Below are 27,353 nucleotides of genomic sequence, written 5' to 3'. Positions count from 1 at the left end.
GTATTGCTGCTTTGGAGTTGACTTTCAATGTGTTTAACCATATTTTATGGGTTACTAAACACATAGGGGTTGTTCACAAACATTTTGGAAAAAGTTATCAAATAATTTATCTACAACAAATCACCATAAATAATGGTTTTCTGTTGATAGTCTTTAAAGCTTTTTTTAAAACGTATTATGTCCCTTAAATGTTATCAATATGTCTAAATATCAATCTGTGCTTTTTCCCCTGATACCTTTTTGTTCAATATAATATGTAAAAATTGAGTAATTAAATGACATAATGAATCAAAATTTACTACTGCACAAAACAAATGGCGTAATTAAAAATTATACAGATAAAAAAAAATGAATGCATTATATTGTGGTTGGCAGGTGATTGTAGAGAGATGGTTTCAAATGTATAGTCTTGAAAAATTGATCAGATGCAGAAGTGAGACATTGTAGACAACAGGGTTGTAAGTACCAATTTTACGTATGAAGTGCAGATTTGCAGAAATCTTTTTAATGGTTCAAGTATTCACTCTGAGTTTGAAGCCAATGTGGGGACCATGTCAAGAATATAAACATGGACTAAGAAATAAAAAGGCTAGCAAAAATAAGTAAATTATACGAAAAACAAATTTCTATGACCAAAAATAGTCAAATTTTTGCAAGCATATTGCTAGATTAAAAGCAAAATAGTATAGTTATAGAATTTGGCCAAATGGTGATAGGCCCAAGACCACTTCAAGGTCTTTTCTTCCCTGGGTTCCTAACCTACAGCAACCTTCAACCAAGAACATTGAGATAAAAACAAGGGTGACACAGGAGTAAATAAGAAAGTTGCTTTAAATTGCATGCTCTATCTGAATCATGAAAGTTTAATGTTGACTATACTATTCTTATAAATGAATACAATTAAATAGCGGAGAGTTTGTGGGCTATAATAAAACTTAGCTTTTATTGCTGAAAAATATTACAACAGAAGGGCACCAGATAAAAAGAGAGTGTGAACGTTAAGCAAGTCTACGTGTTTCAACTTTCGCCATATTAATGGCGTAATGCTGTGAATACTGACACACTATTTAAAAGCTGTACAATTAACTCGTTGAATAATAGGTCAAACACATCCCACTCCTCTTAAAGAGAACAAAACCATTATTACATTGAGTGATTTGCATTAATCCTGCATCACTGTATACAGAATGCAAATGCTCTCCCTCTCTCCTACTCATTTCCTCCTCTCACCTCACTACCTTTCCCCTTGATTCCATCCCCTCACACCTACTGCCCTCCCTCTCTTCTACTATATTTTGCTATAGTAAATTATAAGATATGATGAAAATAATGGTATATTTAGAAAGTCCATTTAATGGCGAGAAAAACTGTACATAATATGTGTGGGTACAGTAAATGAGTAAGAGGAAAATTACAGCTAAACACAAACACTGCAGAAACGTAAAAATAGCCTGGTCCTTAAGGGTAAGAAATTGAAAAATGTTCTGCTCCTTAAGGGGTTAAGGCATATTTGTATAAGGTATGTAATACCGGTAACTATAGAGGAAAAAGAAGTAGAAATAGTTACATAATCACATGCTCTACATCTACTATGGCCACATTTGTACATGTCTTTACATCTGATCCAAAAGCTTTGATCTTGTGTAATTGGTTTTAGAGCAGAGGGTGACAAAATATAGTCCAAGGATTTACCTTTTCTATAAGAGCATCTATTGCCTCTATCCTCCACTTTAACTAATTGATCATATTGAACACTATAGTCAGTCACAAAGGTAACCCCCTCAAAACTGTCTGTCCGTTTAGGTTTATCTTGCAGTAATGTTGATCGATCTAAAGTATCAACTTCTTTTTTAGCCTTATTTATAGAGGTATGTAAATATTGTCTTTGTCGTAAACGTTGTGTAAGTGAAGAGGCTTGTATTTGATAAGCAATAATGTCTGTACAATTTTGTTTCATACAAATGAACTGACCTTCAGCTACCGCATAAGGTACATGTTTGGGATGGCAACTATGTTCATGTATTAATCTATTTCCTGAGATAGGTTTCTTAAAAACATCAGTAGTAATTTTACAATCCAAATTACCTATAAGGGTTACATCCAGAAAATGAATACACTTTTGATCAAATTCAAAAGTAAATGTCAAATTGTACTTGTTAAATTAATGTACAAAACTTTGGGCCTCTGTTTTCTGCCTCCTACAATATTAATAGATTGTCTATAAATCTCTTAAAAATGTTGATGTTATGTAAAAAAAGGATTACTATCTGCAAAAATGTGGGACAACTCCCAGCAAGGTACAAATTTGCATATAACAGGGCAAACTTAGCTCCACACTTCTGCAGGTAGTATTGTCCTTCAAATTCAAAATAGTTGTGGAATAGGAGAAAACCAGTAATTTCAGCTATGAACATTTGAAACTCATGTGAATAATTTCAAAAAACACTGCAAGAAATATGGCTTAAACTCCTTTGTCATGTGGTGTTTTTGGAATATAGTGATGTGACATCTATGGTTAACCAACTATATTCTTCTTTCCAGACAAACTGGTCCACAACTCCAAATAGATGTTTAGTGTCATGAAGATAATTAGGAAGACTAAAGACAAAAGGTTGTAATAAGGCATCCAGCCATTGAGACCGATGTTTTAGCAGTGAATAGTCTACCTTTAATTCCCACTAATGATTTGTGGACCTTAGGAAAAAAATAAATATTGGGGTCATGGGATTCTCAACCACCAAAAAGTTTAAGGATTCTTGATTAAAGAAACCTTTATCAAAACCATTATCTAAAATATGTTTTAATTCACCTTTTTGTAGGATTGTAAGAGAGTTTCTTATATTCATTATTTAATTGTCTTAGATCTTCTTTAATGTATTCATCACAATTCTGAACAACAACGGACAAAGTTAACACCAGGGCCCTCTTCTTAGTAGATCCGCTTCTGGCTAGTATTACATTAGCCTTAGAAGCCCTGCCTTGCGCTATGCACTCATTCATTTACAAAGCCTGTTCCTTTTCAAATTATGTGGTTGCCAATAGATATGTTTTTATCGTATTGGGCAGAGGAGACAGATTTCTCAGAACGGAAAAATATTTATGGAATTTTATCCCTTCTGCCAATCAGATGTAAATCTTTGTCATGTGGTACATAACCCATCGTGGGAGGAAGAGGCGGGACCCTACTACAGAAAATAAAATGTGGATGGGAGAGGGAGGGAGGAAGGAATGAAACACTACATAAAAATGGCAATCAGGGTGAGGGGGGCTACAGCTGTGATAGCAGGTAGGGGGACCGTTATACTACAGAAAAATAAATAAATAAAACTGTAAACTGGGTAATGGCAGATAGCTGCCAGTACCTAAGATGGTGGACACCATTGGGAGGGGGATTTAGAGATCTGTTTGGGAGGGATCAGACAGGTGGAGGAGGTTAAGGGGCGATGATAAACCGCAAAAATATATAAATAAATAAAATTATATATATATCTTTTTTTTAAATATCCCTAAAACTTCATACTGGCACACTGTCTGCCAGTACCTAAGATGGTGGTCAAGAGTGTGCTTGTGATGGGGGAGAGAGCTGTTTGGAAAGGATCAGGGAGGTGAGAAGTGTCAGGTGGGAGGGTAATCCCTGCAATAAAAATACTATTACCCGAGGGGGGCAGAGCCAACAATGAGCAAGAACAGTCGCACTTAAGCAGAGCTCCTGGATAAAACAGAGAAACTGAGTTATTTTATAGCTCAATCTGGTGACTGTTACCAAGAAAAATATATCAGGACATCACATCTTACTGTGGTTATCCTGCATGGAAAACTTCTTTAACGGAGCACAGTATTTTTTGACATCCATTTTTTTGTCTTAGATCTGTGACTGCAGAGTTTTTCAGCTACCTAACGAAGCACAGTAATTTGGCGCAAAAACCCGCCATCTTCAGAGGGTACGTAGGAGCTTCTTCCCATGCTTCCAGAAGTCCAACACAGGTTGCAGGAGCGAGAACTATTTTTTCTTCTGGTAGGATGACTACGTTACACAAATCACATCAATAAATAGGGGGATTCCAAAAGAGACATTTAGCACTCTGCCCAAATACCATCCATTAGATATATCCCCACACACAGCACAGTAAGCTGATCTCCAACAGGATATAGTGCACTTTTGACCCTCTTAATCCAATTGTGTACATTTGCTATTGCACAACTTATAGGGGTTCTGTACACAGTGACATGTCCTAATATAAGCCTCTTGAGGAGCCAGCAATATTGAAGCTAAATAAGGCACTCCACCCCTTTCCTGCTGAACCTGGTGTCAGTAGGTCATATCCTCTGTCCCTTTTACCGTCACTGTCCAGTGAGGACACATACTCTGGGGACTAGTGGCATTTCTACACAGATCTCCTTAACTAGCAAGCTACTCTACACTGCTTGGGTTTTAAATTCGTTTATATATAAAATTTACATTAAGATTATGGAGAATGTATAAACTACACTGAGGTGGAAGACTTAGGGGATGTAGGCACTGTACACATTCATATAAAACCAGCAGGTGAAGCCAAGTACTGAGAGCCTAGGTTTAACTTATCTCGCACCGGTTGAAAAACATTCAGAAACACACTCTCAGCAGAGTTATTTTACTATCTACCTTGCGCAAAAAAGGCACACTCTAGTTAAAAAAGCAAAGACAGCCTGAGGGGCCTAAACGCACCGTAGCTGACCACTTCAATAGTAGAATACAGCTAGACAGAGATGGCTCAGATAATGACTCTAGAGATTCCCAGCTTTCCTTTAAAGGAACTCAAGAACCAGAAGCCTCTGTACTAATAAGGCCTTCACATGTGGACTCTCCTGTCTTAGAATCCATAAAGGCTCTCTCAACAAAATTAGATAGCCATTACTCCTCACTCAAAAATGAGATAAGAGCTCAGTGGCAGAATTAAGAAGAGACTTGAACGCCTTGGGAGAGAGATCTGATACCATTGAAAGAAAACAGACGGACCTTGCTGTGGATCAAGCCAATCTGTTATCATATGCTCAAACACTTGCTGAAAATATGACAGACCCAGAATCCAAAATGGTGGACCTGGAGGATAGGTCTCGCTGTAACAATATCAGGATACGAGGAATAACTCAGGAAGTGAGCACGGCTGATTTACTTGCATATCTATTAGGTCTGTTTAAGGAACTCCTGGGCTCTCTTCAGGACTCTGACTCTCTCATAGATAAAGCTCACAGGGCCATTAGACCTAGATCATCGACTTCAGACCTCCCTAGAGACATCATTATCAGGCTCCATTATTATACGTTTAAGGAACGTCTCTTGAAAGCAGCATTCATTAACAAGTCTCTATTACAGAGATACAAAGACATTCAGCTATTTCCTGATCTGTCTTCTCATACCTTAGCCAAGAGAAGATCATTTACTTAACTTAGAATACCCAATTATAGAAGAATATCACATAGCCTCCAGAAAGGTTAGCAATGTTTTAACAAAGTTTTCTCTTAATAACTTCCTAAAAATCTATAGATCACACAAGATTTATTGCTTTTTTGAAAATGTTGTATTATGAATCGCATAGGGGTGATCCTTAATTACTGAAAGATACCTGAAGAATGACAATTGAGTATTTATTTAATTATGTGCTTTAGATCTCCCTATGTTATCTAACTTGGATCCTCTAATTGTAGGAGTATAATATATAATAGTAATAGTTTAATATGACTCCACAATAACATCCTACATATATACAGATCATATAAGGTTTGTTGCTGTTATTTGAAATTGTTAAATTTGTTAACCATTTTTATTTCTACTCTAATTAGGGGTTATTATAGTTAGTGGTGCCTTATCCCCTACTTATATATTTTTGTTACACAAATCTAGCAGCTCTCTCCTATCATTAGCAGTTTCCTAAATCATTGCTATAATATTAAGTTTAGACTTTGCTCAAGCTATTTGATCACATATTAGTCCCCCACCCCCACACACACACATTTTTTGGCTAATTATCATTACACTACTGACATATAACTCATAGATAAATAGCCTAAATTCACCCATTCTGGTGACTTTCTTAGCAGATGCAACCTGCTGCATTAAACCTTTCAACAAATGTAACATCTCTTACTTCAGATAGAACATACTAAAGTGTATATTCAAGCCAAGTATATACCCAATATAGTCAGTTAGAAACTATAACCTGGTAGATAACGCATTGCCAGTAAACACCTCCGAGTGACTGCTCAGTGCCAGAGATATAGTATTCAAGCTCATTTAAGATTGTCAACAGAGCTAAGAGATTTTCTACCCCCCCTTAATTCCTGCTTTTCTTGCACCTCTTCTCTTATTCCTTTTTACCTTCCCCCCATTTCTCTGCACCCTCTACTTTTATTTCCTTCTTTTCTACCCCTTTTTTTCTGTACCCCCTCCTTTCTCTCCCTCCCTCCACCTTTTCACATTTTTTTTTTTAAATTACTGACTTCCGCTTTATGTCCCACAATGTTCAGGGATTAAATACCCCTGCCAAGAGAAGCCTCCTCCTAAACAACCTCAAGAAAAACAAAGTAGAGGTGGCTTTTATACAGGAGACCCATGGGTTAAGCTCCCAAAGTAAGTTTCACAATTTTTTGTAATTTTTTTTGTTTTTGGGGCATCCTACCACACAAAATCCAGAGGGGTAGCTATATTAGTTAGAGACACAGTAAATTTTGAAACTGTCTATACAGAGTGCGACCCCCAAGCTAGATATATAATACTAGTTTGCAAAATTAATAATACACTACTAACGTTAGTTAACGTTTATGCCCCTAACAGGGGTCAGATTTGTTTCCTTCGAAAACTACTGAGACTGGTGTCCACCATCAGGCAGGGTGAGCTATGCATGGAAGGTGATTTTAATTTGATATGAGACCCAGATAGTGATAGTGATAGGCTTATACACCCCCAAAAAAGAGAGATCTGAGATGTCCATGTCTTGAGCCTTTAGGAAACTGATGTCAAGAGGCTTAACTAGAAACCACAGGGCCCAGGTGCAAGAATCTAAGAAGGGCCCCTACCCCCAAAAACAAAATGTGAATTTGATACATATCTTTTTTTTTTTTTACATTTAACACAGAAAAAAAATTGATTACATGTCTGCAAAAGGAGGTACCCTGTGTCCCCAGTCTGTGAGATGCTCTGACCCCCTATTACTGTATATAGTGACACTGTTTAACCCACCAGTACTGTATATAGTGAGTTAGTGACACAGTCTGTAATCTGCCGGTGAGATGGCTGCCCTGACCCTACTCCCCCAGTACTTTATAAAGTGACCACAGTAGTCAGTGACATAGTCCAGTCCCCCTGTTCTGTATATTAGGGTTGCCACCCGTCCCTTAAAATACAGAACACTTATAAATTACACATGCTGCAGGGTGTGTAGGGAGGAATATGAATAGTGCTGTCAAGAAACACAATACATGTACACCCTGCAGCATGTGTAACTCATACTGTAAGTGTCCAGGAAAACATGGCTGAGGTGGCAACCCTAACTGTTTATAGTTGTACTGTATAGTGACACTATTTACCCCTTGCCCCCTATGCTGTAGTAACATGGTCTGTAATTTGCTGGTTCCACAAACATACACACACACACACAAACATGCATAAATACACACACAGTCACATATATACATACATACACACACATACACATACACACACACACACACACACATAAACACCAATGGGTAAAACAGAACACTAACCCAATAGTCAGAGACACTAATAAAGCATCATGTCACACTCACATGATATCAGTGCAGGCAGTGGCAGGTCAATATTTTTCATTGGGAGAATTTTTTTTTTTAAAGCTGTTGACATCTGCACACCCTGTAGTTTAACCCCTGCTGATGTCCCAATATAAGCTATATGACACATGGATATCTTATAACTCAACAGAACGGGATTTTACCTTTGATTCTAATCCCCACAAATCATACTCGAGAATTGACACCTTTTTCTTTTCGCCCAAACTGCTAGACAGAGTAATAAACTCGCAAATACTTCCCATAGTTTGGTCGGATCATCATCCAGTGACATTGGAATTGGGTCCCATCTCTTATAATGAAGGGAGCAGATTAATTGTTTAGTTCTCCTATGATGCTACAAAACACTTCTAAGGTCATTAATGTAGCCCACAGTTTAGGTAATGGTCTGCTTACCATCATTCTGTGTCAGAAATTCAGTAAAGGCTTATATGAAGGGCGATTTTATTAAACATGCAGCATCAATTAAAAAGAAACAAGGGGGCACGCTGGCAGAATTAACCTGTAAGTTACGTCTATTACTGAATCAGCTCTCTCAGAAACACTCTCCAACCATCAATAGCCAAATTCAAATAAAATCTCAAATTCGTAATTTAAAACTTCTCGGAGTCCAACAGACATTAGAAAAGTTCAGACAGATGTTCTACTATAGCAATAATAAACGCACAACATCCCTACCAACAAATTAAGGCATAGAGCTGCTCAACGAAGGATAGCAGCTCATAAAAAGGGTTCAGAGATCGTGACCTCCCCAAAAGGTATAGGTCAGACCTTCTTCCAATATTATAAATCCTTGTACAATTTACAGTCACATCTAAGTAACTCTGATGCATTTCTCCAAGATATTTGTGATTTTTTAGAAAAACTGAAACTCCCGACTTTAACAGTGGAATTAATAGAAAATCTTAGAGGTCCAATCTTAGTTGAAGAAATACAAGAAGTGATTAAGCAGTTTAAATTGGGAAAAGCCCCTGGACATGTTGGCTTCACAGGGAAATTTTATAAAAGTTTTAAATAAATCCAGATTCCTATTCTACATATATTTTTTAATGAGATTATGCAAGCTGGAAACTTTACCCCAGAATTTCTAGAAGCATCCATAGTAACTTTGTTAAAACCAGACAAAGACCCACAAAAGTGCTTCAGTTATAGACCCATTTCCTTAATCAACATTGACACAAAAATGTATTCTAAAGTTTTAGCAAATCGCCTAGTTAAAGTTATCCCATCTACATCCTAACGGAAGCTAAGAGGTGGGCACAACCCCTCCTTGCCCTGTCATTAGATGCTGAAAAAGCATTTGGCGGGGTGAGGTGGGACTATTTGTGGGAGGCCTTGAGGGCGTTCAGACTCTCTGATCAGTTCATTAAAGCTATGAGATCTTTATACTCTTCCCCTTCAGCTACAGTTAGAGGAATAGGTTTTAAATTGAAAAGATTCAATATCTCAAACAGTACAAGACAGGGGTGCCCTTTGCCATTCCTACCTTTTGCCCTAGCAATCAAACCTTTAGCACAAGCAGTTAGGCAGGAAGACAGAATAGAGGGGATAGACTTCAGAGACTCACAACACAAAAGAGCACTCTTTGCCAACAATATTACACTCCTACTGACTTCCCCTAAAACATCATAACCAGAATTTTTTGAATTGATAAGACAATTTTTAGACATTAGCTATTATAAGTTAAATGTAGCCAAGACTGAAGCTCTCCCGGTAGGAATGCCTAAAGTAGATATGGAATATCTAAATAATTACTTTAACTTTAATTGGTTAACTTACTGTATTAAACATTTAGGAGTCTACATTGGCCCTGAAATTGTCATCACCAAAAATTTCACAGAAAGACTACCTGAGTTCAGGTATTTATTAGACTCTTGGGAATTCTCAGAGATCTCGTGAGAGAATTGCAATGATTAAGATATCATGTCTTCGAAAACTCCCATATTTGTTTCGCTATATCCCTCTACAAATACCGAGAGTTATCCTCAATAAGTTACAAGGTAAAGTGGCGACGTACATTTGGAAGGGTAAGAAGCAGAGGATATCTAGACATACATTACAAAAGGCAGTTAAACAGGGAGGCCTGGCTCTACCCAACATTATATTATACCATGACGCCTCTAGACTCACTCACATTCTGTTGATCCCCGTCTCAGATGGCAGGAGGTTGAGAGGGCTTTAATACCAGATAATATTCAATTGACTGATTTGGTTTCGATTCCCTTATATTATAGAGGAAAAGTGGGTATTAGCCATCTTATTATAATAGATGCACTCCTTTTCTGGGATAGATATTGTCATTCTCATATTATAGCCCTGCACTCATCCCAACAAATTCAGTAGTGACCATAGTCATTTGCCTTCAGGAAACCTATATAGGATTCAGGTCGAATTTAGGAAATTTGCTGATAGGGGACCTAGTAGAAAACAAGACATGGCATACTCCCCAACTTTTTATTGAAAGGTTCTCAGAAAGGTGTCCCAGCTCGTCTACACTTGGAGATATCCAAAGTTTACAGTTGTATGTGTAACTGGGGATTCCTGAGAGGAGAAACCAGAGAAAAAAACTAAATGGGAATGCTGTTGACAGAAGGGAAACAAACCTAGAGGACTTTTATCCTTTGTATATTTCCTCTTGACAAATGACCAACCCATTATAAAAAATAGCACACAGATTGCCTGGGAAAGAGACCTTGATATGACGGTTGATACTACAACTTGGTTTAGAGAAATAATGGTAGCCAAAAAGTTTCTACATTCTTCAGCACTATGGGAAATAAATTATAAAACTATAGTTTGATGGCGCTTGGTACCAAAACGTCTTCACCAGATTTTCAGGCATACATCTCCTCTATGTTGAGGGAATGCGGACAGATAGGAACTTTGATGCATGTGTGGTGGGAGTGCCCCAAACTCAAACCTTTTTGGAGAGCATGCTTTGGGCTATTGAGAGATCTTAACTATAATCTACCCCAAATCCCAGTTTTAGGACTACTGCATCTCCTAATCCCGAAAATGCCCCTAGCACTGAAAATATTGCTCATATTTTTTTTATACTGCAGTTAAATTAACAATAGCTAGAGAGTGGAAGAAAGCACTTCCTCCCACACTCCAAAAGGTCATTGGCCTTTATAGCATTTATTAAAAAAAATGGAAGAGTATGTTTTCAACCTACTGGACAAAATTGACTTATACCAGGACATCTGGGAGCTCTGGTCGGAAATTCTTTGCTGACTAATTTCGAGCATATACGGTCCCCCCCCTTCTCCCCCCTTTATTTTTTTTTCTATCCCTCCACCCCTCTCAATCTCTCCCTCTTTCTCCCTTTCACTAGATGATACTCCATCATACTCTCTCACAGTAAAGATTGGTAATAACTGGTTGGTTACAGTTTATACACTGTTTTCTGATCTATATCTTGAATTCACAATTCTATCTAAGTAAAAAGCTAACACAACTCACTTTCATTTCCCATTTCTAGAAATAGAGCAAAGTTCTCATTTTTTACATCTAATTAGGTATCATCCTATTAGGTGAAGTACTCTTACTGGGAGTCATAATTGATTAAACTCTCTCAGAAAATAAGGTATCAATTTCCTAACATTTACTTTAGGTTTGCTATGGTGATCTGGTCCACATAGACTAACAAAACCTCTGGAGTATTACGTATTATATTTTTATTTACTAATTGAATTTTTTTTTCCCCTCACATCACTTACTGTCATGTATATCTTGCTAAATACCTTAATAAAAAACTTTGATTAAAAAAAATACTATTACCGTTACTAGCTAACCAATTAACCCCTTCAATGCTGGGAATTTCAGAAGTGTGGTGCGCAGTTGAAATTAGTGGCCATGTCTGCTATTTCTGAACAAAAGGGACCACAGATAACCTTTTACAATCACGTGTCCTATAACTGCAGCAGTTGTGGGTAAATAATTTTAGTTAGAAACCCATAAGGACTGAATGGCCTACTTCAGGATACCAGTAAAGTAACACACACCTAACCAACTTTATTACTCCCCTCTTTCCCCTGAAATAAAAACACAACACCAAGTTGGGAGGAAGACCCGCAGGTCGCATTTATTGAAACGGCTAGTGCGCATGCTCGCACTAGCAGGTTACTTAGTAACCAACAGCATATGTAAATATGCCAGCGCGCATGAGTCCCTATCCATAACTCCTACTTTGGGAGGTAGCAGCCTAAAATAATTTGGGATATGGCGAAGTCCCACGGATGACTCCACCCCATCAGGTGTTATCCAAGAGGGTTAGGATGATTTTATCTGGTCTGCCTTCTTGCGAGGAAAAGGCACCCTAGGCCCAGCCCTAGTGACGTCGCCTTTCCTCCAGCCTGACCCATCACTCCACCCCAAGGCTACAAATTTAGGCCACTACCTCTCGCCACCCTATCAACAAGAGACTCTTGCCGCCACACCCGGCACAGCTTAAAGCTGTGCTCCCAACACCTCTCTCAAATTACCCAAAAATAGGTCCAGGCCCACATAAGAGAGATGCACTCCATCAGGGCGATACAATGCCCTCTGATCAGCCGTCAGATTCGGGTGCTTAACCACAAAACCTTGCGACCCGCAAACCGTCTTCCCCACTTCTCTATTGATCTTTTTTCTGATCCTATAGCCAGCACCCGACGAACCTAGGTGCCTCCAGTGTAGCCTGGCCACCATATTGGACCATCCTACATGGACTGCAGGGGACCAGACACGCAACCATGCAATATCTGATCGCATGATTTTGATGAGATCCAACACCAGCATTTCACCAACATCATTCCCCCCTAAGTGCAACACAATTATCTGGGGTCTACCCCAGCGACGCTGCGCATCCTGCAAAAGCGACGGAAGCTCACGCCAGCGCATGCCTCTCTTGCCTAACCACCTAAGAGACGCCCTAGCAGTAGAAAACCCCAGTTGTTGCCCCCCAACTGAAGCGGCAGCCCGAATGGCCGCCCAATGGACATAAGAATGTCCCATGATCCAAACACGAACAGCAGCTGCAGAACCTGAAACAAACAATAAACTTACTAAACTTACGCCGCAGCAGGAGCCCACAACAAACACTAACCTGCTAGCCCGAAACTGCCCCGCCTTCAGCTATTGCTGTAGTGGCCTAACGTACAGCCTATATCTATTGGAGCGCCACCGACCTAGCCTTTTAATGTCAGCTGCCGACTGCCCCTCTGTCGCTGCGGACGTAGCCGTGCCAATCCTAAAGGAATGCGTCCCTATACTATTCGGCTCTATGCCTACACTGCCTGCCACTGCCTTCAATACCTTTTTAAACTGGTAGACCGACAGCGATGACCCATCCTCATGCACCAAAAATTGTATTCCGCCTACAGGACGTACGCTTAAGAACTCGGACAACACCCGTACTGGACAGGCTACACTACCACCTTTCCCAGCCAACGTCATCCAAACGCCTTTACCAGATACCTTAGCTGCTGGTGCTACCAGTTCGCTCACGTACAATGCTCCCCCAAATGCCAGCACAAATGCTGCCTGAAATAGCACAACCTCATAAGGGGATGAACACACTCCCATCAGTCCAGCCAACATCCGCTCAAGCCTCTCACCAGTTATAGGTTCCCGCAAGTCTGGAACTCTAATCTCCGTGCGACCCCAACCCCTCGCTATCTGTGTCACCAGGAACGACCCTGCCAGGTCAGGACCTCCTGCGAGCTTATAAAAGTAAGTAAGGGCTGCCAAATGCGCCTACACAGCCGCCTTGTACAACCCCTGCCTTTTGAGCACTGCTAGCCATTCCAGCAACATTATCTGAGACCCTTCCCGTACAGAAACCCGCCGGTTCCCACAGAATTCATCCCAGGCTCTCCAGTATGACACGTAAGCCGCCCAAGTTGCCGGGGCTAGTGCTGCCCCCACTAATGACAAAATGGTTCCCCCAGATCCGCCAGCTGCCAGAGAGAAGGGGGACAAATCAGCCCAACTGCCACCGCTTCTGGCACTTGCTTCCTAAACTGATCCCACTGGAAGCGCGACAAAGCATCAGCCACCACATTATCCACTCCCGGCACATGCCGTGCAGAGAATTGGATATTGCTGCATAGGCAACGCAATACCAAAACTCGCAGATACCGCACTATCATCGGGGATGCCGCTGACAGGTTATTTACGGCATGCACCATGCTCAGGTTGTCAGTCCAAAACGTGACTACCCTATCCTTGAAGCGATCGGCCCATAATTCCACCGCCACCACGATAGGAAACAACTCAAGCAATGTCAAATTAGGCGTAAAACCCTTCTCGTGCCACTCCACTGACCAAGGCCCCGCGCACCACTCGCCCTCAAAGAAGGCTTCAAAGCCAGACGCCCCGGCCGCGTCAGTAAAGAGCTTCAGCTCTTGACTGGTGACCCACTGCTTAGGCCACAACCGGACCTCGTTGAAGTCTGTCAGGAATCTATCCCAAACCTGCAGATCTTCCACAATATCTCTGGAAACCCGGACTTTACCGGTCTTTGTTGGCCCTATGCAAGCCTCCATTCACCTGTTGAATACCCTACCCATGGGTATGACCCTGCAGGCAAAGTTCAACATTCCCAGTAAGGATTGCAGTTCTCTCATGCGCAACCATTCTCCCGCAGCAGCCAACCTAACCGCTTCCAGGAGCTTAATGACCTTATCCCTCGGCAAGTGACACAACGCCGCCTCCATGTCAATTTCTATGCCTAGATACGTCAGGTGTGTACACGACCCCTGCGTCTTGTCCTCAGCAAGTGGAACCCCAAATTTTGCCATCAGGAGACGCATAACTACCATCAGTCTGGCACAACTCCCCGAGCCCGGTGACCCCACCAGGAGGAAATCGTCCAAATAATGCGCCACCGCATCATCCTCTGCTACTGTGTCCACCGCCCAGTGCAAGAAGGAACTGAACATCTCAAACAATGCGCACGACAGAGAACATCTTATGGGCAGACATCTGTCCACGAAATATTCCCCTTGCAGTTTGCACCCCATTAACCGAAAGGACGTGGGATTCAGTGGCAGCAGCCGAAATGCAGACTCGATGTCGACTTTCGCCAATTCAGCCCCCTTCCCAGCCCGCAAAACCACCTCAAGTGCCCGGTCAAACGACTGGTAGTGCACTGAAGCCAGTCCAGGATCAACGGCATCATTAACCGACGCCCCCGCTGGGTAGGAGAGATGCTGAATAAGCCGGAACTTGCCTGGCTCTTTCTTTGGTACCACCCCCAATGGAGACACTACCAAATCAACGATTGGTAATTCCGCAAAGGGGCCTACCATTCTCCCGAGCCGCACCTCCTTCATAAGCTTCTCTCTCACCACATCAGGGAACTCCCTAACCGACTTTAAATTGTGGTGAGTTGCCGACCCCCTCACGTAAGTCGTGATGGGAATCCGAAACCCCTCCCGCAACCCCACCAGCAGCACCCTTGCTGTATGGCGGTCAGCGTATAGCTGCAGCCAAAGCTCAAGAACGTCCACCCTCAGCAGGGTGGGCGCTCTTCGCCCCAGCTCCTCCCTTAGCCTGCCCTCTGTCTGCCCCGAGGTCCCACCGTTTACACTCACAGCCTGGGTGACCACCACCGCAGAATTTGCAGACGTGACGAAAGGAGCACGCCGTGCCCCTGTCGCACTGCCGGTCCTGAAACTTCCAACACTTGCGCCGAACCTTACCAAAGGACCTTTGCCCACCTGCCGGCGAGCCTGCGGGGGAGGTAGACCTCTCCGCCCCCAGTCTCGCCCACAGGTGCATATCGGTGGTACTGAAATTTAAAAGGGGGTTACCCACCATTTTTCTACGATACTCATCATCGTAGTCGCGCCACGCCCCTTCCTTATACCTCCGACAGATCCAGTCAATCGTATCCATATACTTGATGACTGCCTGTATCTGATCAGGGTGTTTCTCTAAGTAGCAAGCCCCTAGAACTCGGAAACAGCGATGCCATTCCAAGTATGTATCTGGGCGCTTAAACTTCTTAGGGCCAGAACCATCCTTACTTCTCTCTTTCTGTCTCTGGGCCTCGACCAACAGTTCAGACCCATTAACAAATTTGCCTGCCTGTATTCGCTGCACGGTCTTAGCTTTCAGATGCCCATAGAGACAGTGTACCTGACACGCCGAAGTATCCCCATACAGCGCCGCCTTACACCCTGGGCTGCCCTGAGGGATGCCTACTTGCTCCCCCAATGGCACTAGGGAGTTTCCTTGCTCCCCATGCCCGGTCGCCCCCACCTGCCTCACTGCCTGCGTACCCTGGCTAGACGCTATCCTATTCAGCAGCCTGAACATCCTACGCTTGTCCTTTCCCTCCAACTCCAAAGACTGATCACTATCTGACCCTGCATCTGAGGATGTATCAGACCCACCCCCCCCAAGTGTAAGGTTATCTCACCTGTTCCAGAAGTCCCAGCTGCTCCGCCCGACGGGGCCGCTCCGCCAGTCGACGTAGAGGGTACCGCCTCAGACATCCCGGCTTCTTCTCTATTCGCCTGGGCCAGCGAAAGGGACCTTGCTGTTCTGGAATCCTCCACACGACAGCCTGCTACTGGAACCTGCAAAACAGCAGAAACGTCGGGAGTACCAGGGCCTTGGAAAACAGCCCCACCTGCATTTGTACCTCCAGCCACCTGCATACCCCCCACCTGCTGCCTGCCCTCCTAGCGTACCCCATGCATTCAAAAGCGGCTGCAATAACTGCAGCAGCACTGGTCGGATAACTTGCTGCCCTGCTGGCTGCACCATCTGCTCCTGTGGACCCCCAGGCTGCCCTGGAGGCCCCACTGTCACACCCGCACCGGTCCCCACAGGGACCCAAGGATTCACACTGGGACCTAGCACACCTTGCCCTCTGCCATCCAACAAAGCTCCTTCCTGACTGCTTCCCCCAGGCACCGGTCTGACCTGACTTGCACCAAACAACTGTCCCTGCTGCTGTGAGCCCTGCACACCTTGCTCTCTCACAGCTTGCCTCACATCCATCTGCACTGCACTCACAGGCCCCCTGCGAAATTGCCCCTGCTGGTATGTCCCACTGAGCCCCCTACCAATAGGCGTCCCGCTCCCTTGCGCCACACCTCCGGGTACTCCCCGTGCTAGCCCTTGCTGCTGGACCCTGGGCCCATCATACCCCGGAACTAACATAGTGCCCCCAACACCTCCGGCAGGGCCGGTCCTCAGCCCCGGTACCCCCGACTTACCTGCTTGGGTACCACACGAGGACCCGCTCCTTGCTTCCCCCTGCGACCGCGATCACTGGCGCCTCCTCGCAGGGGGGTTTCCGGTTCCTTTTGCCACACCGGAAGTGCGTCACCGGAAGGGGCGGGGCTACGACGTGCAATGCTCGTGCGAGTAGCAACCAGGAGGCCCCCACCCGAAGCCACCTCGTATGGGCTACTACTGGCGAGAGGCCTACCCAGCTCCAGCTGCCCAGCCAGGCCCGAAGGCCCAACCGAACCGCCGCCATGCTCCTGAACTGGGGCCGGGTAAGCACCGGCACTAGGCTGACCCTGCCCTGCACCGGAGCTCCCACTAGCCCCTGCTTGCCCACCGGAGGCCGCTCCCAAGATAGGCCCAGGCCTTATAGGCCCTAACCCATAAGGGACATGCTCCCCGGACCCTACCGCCACACTAGGCCCAAATGAGGCCCCACAGGCCCGGAACTAGGCCCAGGGCCTACCGGAACACCAGGCCCAAACGAGAGCCCAGCCCCAGGCCCCACAGGCCCAGAACTAGGACCGGGGCCCATACTGACCCCAAAAGAGGGCCCAACCCCAGGCACAACAGGCCCGGAACCAGGCCCGGGGCCTACTACTACCCCAGGCCCACAAACGGGCCCGGGGCCTGCAGAACCCCCAGGCGTGACTACCGCCACCAAGGCCTGCAACAGGGACATATCCCCTGCTGCAGCCTCAGCTGGCAAAGCCTGCATGCTCGCCATTGAGGACACCAGAGAGGCCTCAAGCCCTGGACCACTAGGCCCAGGGCCTGAGGCCTGCTCAAACTCCCTTTCCTCCTGTAAATTCACTGCCTCCCCACCTCAGTCTCACCTCCACTCGACTCCCCATCCTCATACAAGGATGGAGAGCCTGGGGGAGCCAGAGAGGGGGCCTTAGAACCTTGACCACATGGTATCATATCCTCCTGTGAGGGAAGGGGATTCTCCACAGTATTCACTCTTTTCTCCTTTGCAGGAGCCCTACTACCACCTGGGGACGCATCCCTGAACCTCTTAGGGGGAACAGATACTCGCCTGGCAAGGTCCATAATGACAGCAACTCAAACAGCTCCAACTTCTAACAGAAAACCGGAGGAAAGAGGCAGAACCTTCCAGAACATCAGTTCTTAAACCCTGAGGTGAGTCACTCCCCTTAAGCTGCAACATTGTTGCAACTCCATCTTTCTCTTTACATTCCTATCCTTGCCAGACCACAGCCCTTAATACGTTCCATTCCCACTAGGGGTCACTACACTATCAATCTTTGTAAAAAAAATTAACAATTTGTTTAATATGATCATATTTGGCAGCAAAACAGTGGCATGAATTTTACCAAAATGGGCATAGATCAATACCTTGGGTTGTCTATGAATATATCGATATATATATAGTTTTGATAGGTGAATAAAAAGAAAACGGGATTCTAAAAACTCTTGGTATTTTGGGCAAGTTTTGCTCTTAAATTCCCTGTAAGCAAAGGGGTTAAGACAAGGGGGGAAATATGAGAGTAGAGTTAAAAAAATTATTAAATTAAAGCAATGTTGTTTAGGGACTGGGCAGTGATTTGTTTTTCCTGTGAAGTAGAAAAACAACTAGTAAAATAGGCAGCTGAGCATTATGGCAGTTTTGACAATATTTATATTTACAAATCATTAAACTTTGTAGTCATTAAACATAATTACAAACTCATACACAATTAAAATCAATTATATAGACTATTCATCTTTGCAGGAAAATAAGTTTCTTTCAATAACCACAATATTTTATCGCTATATTTCTGCATTTCTTAACATAAAAAACACCACTTAGAAATGTAGTTATTTATTATCTATTACACGTAATTAATTCTAAAACACTTAATACATTTTATATTCAGAAGTGTATAAAACTGAGCAAAGCATGCATTAAATCTTTATTTCCTACATCATATGAGTAAATGGTTATTAATATTTTACTATCAAAACATTTATTTTTATTAGCATCTAGCAAATAATTGTTATTTAAATGAAATATAAATATCTACAACTCAGAAAGAGAATTGCATATAGTCCTATTCAAATGCTTTCCACAAGAACAATTCATAATAATTAATCTTCTGAAATGTATTTAATATAAGATGACAGCAGAAGTCCATTTATATTTATGCTCATCATAAATATGTCACACAGTCTTATTTGCATATCTCCAGAGACATTTTAATATTATCTTTCTATAATCCTTAATAAAAGGTCATAATTATATCAATCATCAAACCAATGGTTAATGCTGATAGAGTACCTGTACCAGGGAAGGTTATCTATTTTAAAGTGACAGTGATATTTTTAAGGTGGACATATTTTATTGCACAGAGTATGATAACTATTTAATGCCACTGTACTAATCAATAAAAAAGTGCAGTTTTAGTACCAGGTGGGTACTTGATAACTTATCACTTTTGGCTGACCATAGACAGCAGTTATTTATTTTTCACCCGATGGTACCTCCAGTCAAAAGAATTGATAGACAAAGACAATGCTACTATGCCTCTGCTTACATAAATTCTGGCTATCAATAGAATAAACTTTTAATAGTCACAAAGTAGATTTTAGTTTAAAGGGACAGTGTACTCCAGAGTTTTTATTGTTTAAAATGATAGATAATCCCTTTATTACCCATTTGCATAACTAATACGGCTATATTAATATATTTTTTACCTCTGTGATTACGTTGTATCTAGGCCTCTTCAGATTGCCCCCTTATTTCAGTTCATTTGACAGACTTGCATTTTAGCCAATCAGTGCTGACTTGTAAATAACTCCACAGGCGTGAGCACAATGTTATCTATATGGCACACAGGCACTATTCTGGATTTTGCTTTGCATATTACTGTGACCCCGCACACATCTGAACATCACACTCTCCAGAAATACCAGAGACTTTGCTATCAATAACCAGTGTTTGCAGCGTTCGGAAGTGTGCCTCGGTGATTCATGAGTTTTAACAGTCAACTCCAATTAAAAATTGCCTGAAAATATATAAAAAATATTTATTATAACAATCCATGGACTAGATTACAAGAGGAGCACTAATAACGAGCCATAACAAGTGGCTGTTAAATGCCACCACGAGCTAGCAGTAGCAATTAGCGCTCCAAAGATGAACCAGAGGTCAGACGTCTGGTTAATTTTAAAAATGTCCCCCAATTGCCCCCAAAATAAAGTGTAGTGTTTTTTTGTTATATTAAAATATATCTGCATTTTTCTTTTTCTTTAATATAACTGAAAAATGCAGTTTTGAGGGCTTAAAGTTTACGGATGTGGGGTGTTAGGAAAAGAACTGCACTGAAAAGTGCCTTTACCTTGGGGTCTATGGAGACTGTGTTATTACTCAAAATATATACTTATATACATATATATTTACACATTTAAACACACAAATATTTATATATGTATATATTCATATGCTGAAAAAACAACACTGTGTAGAGTATGTCTTGACTCAATATCAGATATAAAGTAAAAAATACAAATGCACACTCACATACTCCAACCTCATTCGTTATGAGGTATGTTTACAGCCTGTGTTAGCCAGATGTTATCTGCCAGTCGCTCTCCTTAGTCCTGCCCCCATGTAGTAGCTTCAAAGTACATATAAAAGCTTATAAATACACCATTTAGATATCCCAAGCATACTTTTAAAAAACACTCCATAGATTGGCTCAGTCATTACACTGAAGTTCATTCAAAAGTGCCTAACTGTAGAAAACATATTCTTATTACTGTTTACTCTTTTTAATTGACAACTAAATATATAGTTTTAAATTTATATATAGTATATGTAATTTTATAACAAATATTGTAAAGCAACTTTCCATATATTAAATTGCACATCTTGATTGTATTTATCTGTTTGCCAAACTAGTATGTTTTAGTGCTTGGCCATAATGTATCCTTGGAATTGCATTACATAGTATTCCCTCATAGGAAAGCTGCTAAATCAATATCCTTATTTAATCCACATGATTCCAGTGTGTTAAGGGTATATATGCAAATGTTTCTCTCTTGCCCCCAAAATAAACTGTAGTGTTATTTTGTTATAATAAAATATATCAGCATTTTTTAATTTTGTTTAATATAACTGTACACTGCAGTTTTAAGGGCTTACAGTTTACAGATGATGGGTGTGAAAAAACTGCTCTGAAAAGTGCATTTACCTTGCGGTCTATGGGGACTGTTATTACTCAAAATATATGCTTTTATATATATATATATATGCCACAATGCACCAAGTCAGGAAGAGAGTGATCAATTGATAACATCAACTCTCGGGGCGCTTCCTCAGGGAAAACAGACAAATTCTCGACACTGCACAGAACAGGTATATATCTGGACAAGAAAGTTCATACCAAGACAAGAAAACCAAGCTCCAAGAGGCAATAAATACAGGAAGTTTCCTAAAGAAGCCAGCACAAAGGGGACCTACATCCCATTCTACTCCAAGAGGCAGCGAATTTATACAGATCAGAGCATCCAGGATTCATCTAACCACCAGATACATCCTCCAATGCGGCAAACTTACCTCATAGGATTGAGGTAACTTTTGGTAAGGGTATCTATTACTCCTTCACTACACTAGGATTCCAATATCCTATCAAAGACTCTAATATATATACGTATATTCATATACTTTTTTTTCTGTTTTCTTTACCAACCAATACTGCCGAGACTCTAATATATTCAGTTTTTAAGAATTTCCATAAGCGCTGTTTACCCTTTGATACTTATTCTCCTATATTGTATAGACTTTGTCTATCACACAATATTTGTACCTTAATAGCTGCTCTATGAGATTTTCATACCTCTGACTAGCGCATTTACTAGAGTAACGCTTGTTTCTACTCACTGACACTGAGTGGTAACATTCTACTTAATTCTATACATATATATATATATATATATATATATATATATATGTTACTATGTGTTTCACAGCATGAGAACGAGGCTCCCATTGAAGCCTATGGTAGCATACTCTCGTGAGCACAAAGCTTCCCTGCAATGCAAACGCATATCATATAAAACACTTATCAAAATACAAATGAATAAATTATAATACTAGCCAAAACCATGCAATCTATGCCTCATGCAATCTATATCACATTATTTAAAAAGATCATGGAATAAAACATTATATTCACTCCAATAGATTTTTTTTTAACTATACATTGATTAAATAAAAAAAAAAAGTTTTATTCAGTTAAAAGGGTTCTAAGGGTTCTAATCTAGTTCTGCATTTAAGCTATTTGGCGTTAGAGTATTGAATTTAAAAATCAACTTCAGCATATAACAAACTTTTCTCTATATCACCACCTCTACTGGATCTAATCTTCTTCAGAGCCCAACATTTTAAACCATTAGCTTTCTGATTGTGCTGTTCTTTGAAATGTTTAGATAGATGATGGCCATCATTCCCTCATTTAATATTAAAGAGATGCTCTCTTTTTTTTTTTTATTAAGTGGACAACTCATTTGACCTAAGTACTGCCAGTTGCAAGGACATTAAATTACATAGATGACATTTCTATCCGTACAACAAATAACGTCTTTGATCTTAAATTCAAAGTTAGTCATCATAGCTGCAACCACTTTCTTGTTACTGCTATCTTTACAGGATACACAACACTGAGAAGGAAAACTTCCAATTTCTGTCCCTGAAGATCTGCCTCAATTGTATTATCTTTTTTTAGTTTTCAATTCTCTAAGAGCTAGTGTGTTCTTAAGATTTTTGGCTTTTTTTAAAGATTACTCTTGGATGATTCTCTAAAAGATTTCCCATCATTTTATCTTTTTTGACAGTGTGAAAGTGTTTAGAGAAAATAAGTTTAATAATAATAATAATAATAATAAAAAAATCAGAGCTATAATTTGTTTTAAAATAAACTCTTGTACCTTATTTTGTAGTCACTATATCATGCACATTTATTTCTTTATATATGTTAGGAGCTAAAAGTTATTTTCTATCTTTAGTTTTCCACAAATATTTTAGCTTCTCTTATTGTATCCTCATTATAGCCTTGCTCTTTAAATTTTCCTTCTAGAACCTTAGCTTGTTCTTGGAAATCTTAAAATTCAGAACAATGTCTCTCCTGGTATATTTTCTATTCACCTCTTAAAGTAGGAACTTTAGTGGATGTAATTGTTTGAATCTACCTTTATTTAAAAAGGTTTTAGTGATAATCTTATTATTGTCAGTTTCAACTAATATATCTAAAAACATTTGACTTAAACGATATTCAAAAGTCAAATTCAAACCTCATTTATTGGTATTCAAATCTTCCATAAATAAACATAGTTTTGGATCTCCACTTCAAATGATAAAGACATCATCAATATATCTTTTAATTAACACAAGGTTTGTAAACCAGGGGGATTCTAAAATTTGATGTTGTTCAAATAATACCATTAAAAGATTTGCGTTGCTTGGTGCAAACCTTGTGCCCATCGCTGTACCCTTTATTTGAAGATAGTAATTTCCATTGAAACTGATTTAATTATTATTTTAAATAAAATATATACAGGGAGTGCAGAATTATTAGGCAAATGAGTATTTTGACCACATCATCCTCTTTATGCATGGTGTCTTACTCCAAGCTGTATAGGCTCGAAAGCCTACTACCAATTAAGCATATTAGGTGATGTGCATCTCTGTAATGAGAAGGGGTGTGGTCTAATGACATCAACACCCTATATCAGGTGTGCATAATTATTAGGCAACTTCCTTTCCTTTGGCAAAATGGGTCAAAAGAAGGACTTGACAGGCTCAGAAAAGTCAAAAATAGTGAGATATCTTGCAGAGGGATGCAGCACTCTTAAAATTGCAAAGCTTCTGAAGCGTGATCATCGAACAATCAAGCGTTTCTTTCAAAATAGTCAACAGGGTCGCAAGAAGCGTGTGTTAAAACCAAGGCGCAAAATAACTGCCCATGAACTGAGAAAAGTCAAGCGTGCAGCTACCAAGATGCCACTTGCCACCAGTTTGGCCATATTTCAGAGCTGCAACATCACTGGAGTGCCCAAAAGCACAAGGTTTGCAATACTCAGAGACATGGCCAAGGTAAGAAAGGCTGAAAGACGACCACCACTGAACAAGACACACAAGCTGAAACGTCAAGACTGGGCCAAGAAATATCTCAAGACTGATTTTTCTAAGGTTTTATGGACTGATGAAATGAGAGTGAGTCTTGATGGGCCAGATGGATGGGCCCGTGGCTGGATTGGTAAAGGGCAGAGAGCTCCAGTCCGACTCAGACGCCAGCAAGATGGAGGTGGAGTACTGGTTTGGGCTGGTATCATCAAAGATGAGCTTGTGGGGCATTTTCGGGTTGAGGATGGAGTCAAGTTCAACTCCCAGTCCTACTGCCATTTTCTGGAAGACACCTTCTTCAAGCAGTGGTACAGGAAGAAGTCTGCATCCTTCAAGAAAAACATGATTTTCATGCAGGACAATGCTCCATCACACGCGTCCAAGTACTCCACAGCGTGGCTGTCAAGAAAGGGTATAAAAGAAGAAAATCTAATGACATGGCCTCCTTGTTCACCTGATCTGAACCCCATTGAGAACCTGTGGTCCATCATCAAATGTGAGATTTACAAGGAGGGAAAACAGTACACCTCTCTGAACAGTGTCTGGGAGGCTGTGGTTGCTGCTGCATGCAATGTTGATGGTGAACAGATCAAAACACTGACAGAATCCATGGATGGCAGGCTTTTGAGTGTCCTTGCAAAGAAAGGTGGCTATATTGGTCACTGATTTGTTTTTGTTTTGTTTTTGAATGTCAGAAATGTATATTTGTGAATGTTGAGATGTTATATTGGTTTCACTGGTAAAAATAAATAATTGAAATGGGTATATATTTGTTTTTTGTTAAGTTGCCTAATAATTATGCACAGTAATAGTCACCTGCACACACAGATATCCCCCTAAAATAGCTATAACTAAAAACAAACTAAAAACTACTTCCAAAACTATTCAGCTTTAATGAGTTTTTTGGGTTCATTGAGAACATGGTTGTTGTTCAATAATAAAATTAATCCTCAAAAATACAACTTGCCTAATAATTCTGCACTCCCTGTACAGTTGATTATAAAACTTGCTTGGGGAGCTAGTAAAATCATCATTAAGCAAAAAAATGTTTAACTGCATTTAAACCATTTGAAAAGTGATGTTCTATGCTGGTATAATAATGAACTAACATCACATGTCACTAAGATATACTTTGAATCCCAGGATATTTATATCCTTCAATTAAAAAAATAAATAAAAATCTGTTGAATTCTTTAAATAAGATGGTAATTTATATACATAAATTGGCAAAAATTGTCAACACATTGTGACAAAATTGGTCCCTGATATAATACAATGTCCTAGAGGTCTGTCTGAATATTTATGAATCTTAGAGGGTATTAAAAAATTTGAGGTCTAAGATGTTTGATAGAAAAGCATATTCCTGATTGTTAATGATACCCTCTATTTTTGCTGGTCTATGTATCTAATCTAGAGCTTTAATTTGGATATTAAGAGAATTTATTTTTGATTTTCCATATGTTGTGGCGTTTCCAATAAGTCTGAGATTCTATTAAATAATCATTTCTATTCAAAATAACAATCTACTTGTTTAATTATCATTTCTTGATTATTTCGTAAATATTTCATAATTTAATTCTCCTTCCGGGTAAGGTAATAATAAATATGATTCTTAATGGTCTCTTTTTTGAATATCTTCTTTTACAAGCTATTCAAATAACTCTAAAAAAAAATTCCCTTTATCTTGGGAAAGATAGTATGTTGATTTATGTTTCAATGATGTATGTGTATAAGTTATAGATGTTTCCTTTGTAGAGTGTTCTAATGCATTTTCAATCAAATTTTTAATAAAATGGCGTTTTAGCATCAGATTTTGCACAAACCAATTAACATTGATTAGAGTTTGGAATGTATTCATTCTATTGTAGGTGCAAAGGAGAGTTCCTTACTTAATACTTTTTCTTGTTCTTCATTTAATCTACAATCAACTGTAACTTTGTAACTTTCTACTTCTTCCTCTTGACCTTCGACAATGGCTGTTAAGACGCCAAACCGCAAAGGAGCACAAGAATTGTGCACAGAAGTTTGAGGCTCAAGTAAGAGTGGAGAAGATTAAGGTGTTAAGGTCTTATTATTATGCTGGTATACTGAAAAACTTTGGAACTTTGCTTATTCTAATCTTTTATGGATTATCATCGTTATAAGGATATAATTACCAGAATACAATACTAGTTTATTAAACGGACTTCTTAAGTATTATATACACTATTGTACAGACCCTATGAGTCTGGTACTTTGATTATTGGTATTACAGATCCAAGGTTTTTTAAACTAACCTGTTTGTAAGTTGTGGCAACAATTATTTCATTTTAAATAATTGCTGTTTTGAAATGTTTATTTTTATTTAAAGCATTAATAGCTACCCCCCAGCTAAAAAAGTTATAAGGGTTCAAAGTTATATGGTATATGACAAGGTGTTTGACTGCAAATGGATTGGCTAGTTTTTCAGGACTGGACTGACTTTGTTTGGCAAGATCAGACTGTGAAAAGTACAAATAGACTAAAACAAGCTACTCCCAGGTGGGAATAGCCACTGAGCTGTTCGTTCCTCGCAGACTGCTTCTCTTTCTGTATGTATTTGTATTATGACCCTGGGTAAAGTCTCCCTAGGGGAGATGGTGGACACCATAGGGAAGATGGGGGAGACCAGATGTGGACTCCTTGCTCAATGTGCTTAGAGGGATTTGGCTTCACCTCACTGATGAGACCCAAATGAAGCCATAACGATCGTCTGGGCTTGCCATTTCCCTTGATCAGAGGAGAATTGTGTGGTATTTTGGGGCTGGACTGACCTTGTTAGGTGGGATCAGATTGATATACTTTGATCATTTTTTTCTTTGTGACCAAATACTTTATAATATCATATTCTGAATTGAAACCATTTGGTATTTGTGTACGTAAATTAAAGATCCAGTAGACATCCTGTCTGGATAACAAATCATACTTATTACCTCCTCTTATAGTTTTATTAATGACTTCAATGACATTCCACATAAAGGTACTAACATCCTGGTTATGTATGTCTATAAAATGGTTTGCAAGAGCAGAACATGGTCAGTTGTTATATATGTCATATATGAGAGATGTTCAAGAATACATTCTTACATCATTGTATTGGACTTTACATTTGGTACATTCAATTAAATAAATAACGTAAGTGGTAGCACAATTTATGCAGCCCCTCTGCATCTATGATTTC

This window comes from Bombina bombina, chromosome 8, assembly GCF_027579735.1.
Source record: "Bombina bombina isolate aBomBom1 chromosome 8, aBomBom1.pri, whole genome shotgun sequence".
In the NCBI taxonomy this organism is placed as follows: domain Eukaryota; kingdom Metazoa; phylum Chordata; class Amphibia; order Anura; family Bombinatoridae; genus Bombina; species Bombina bombina.
Note: the sequence above shows the minus strand (reverse complement) of the source record.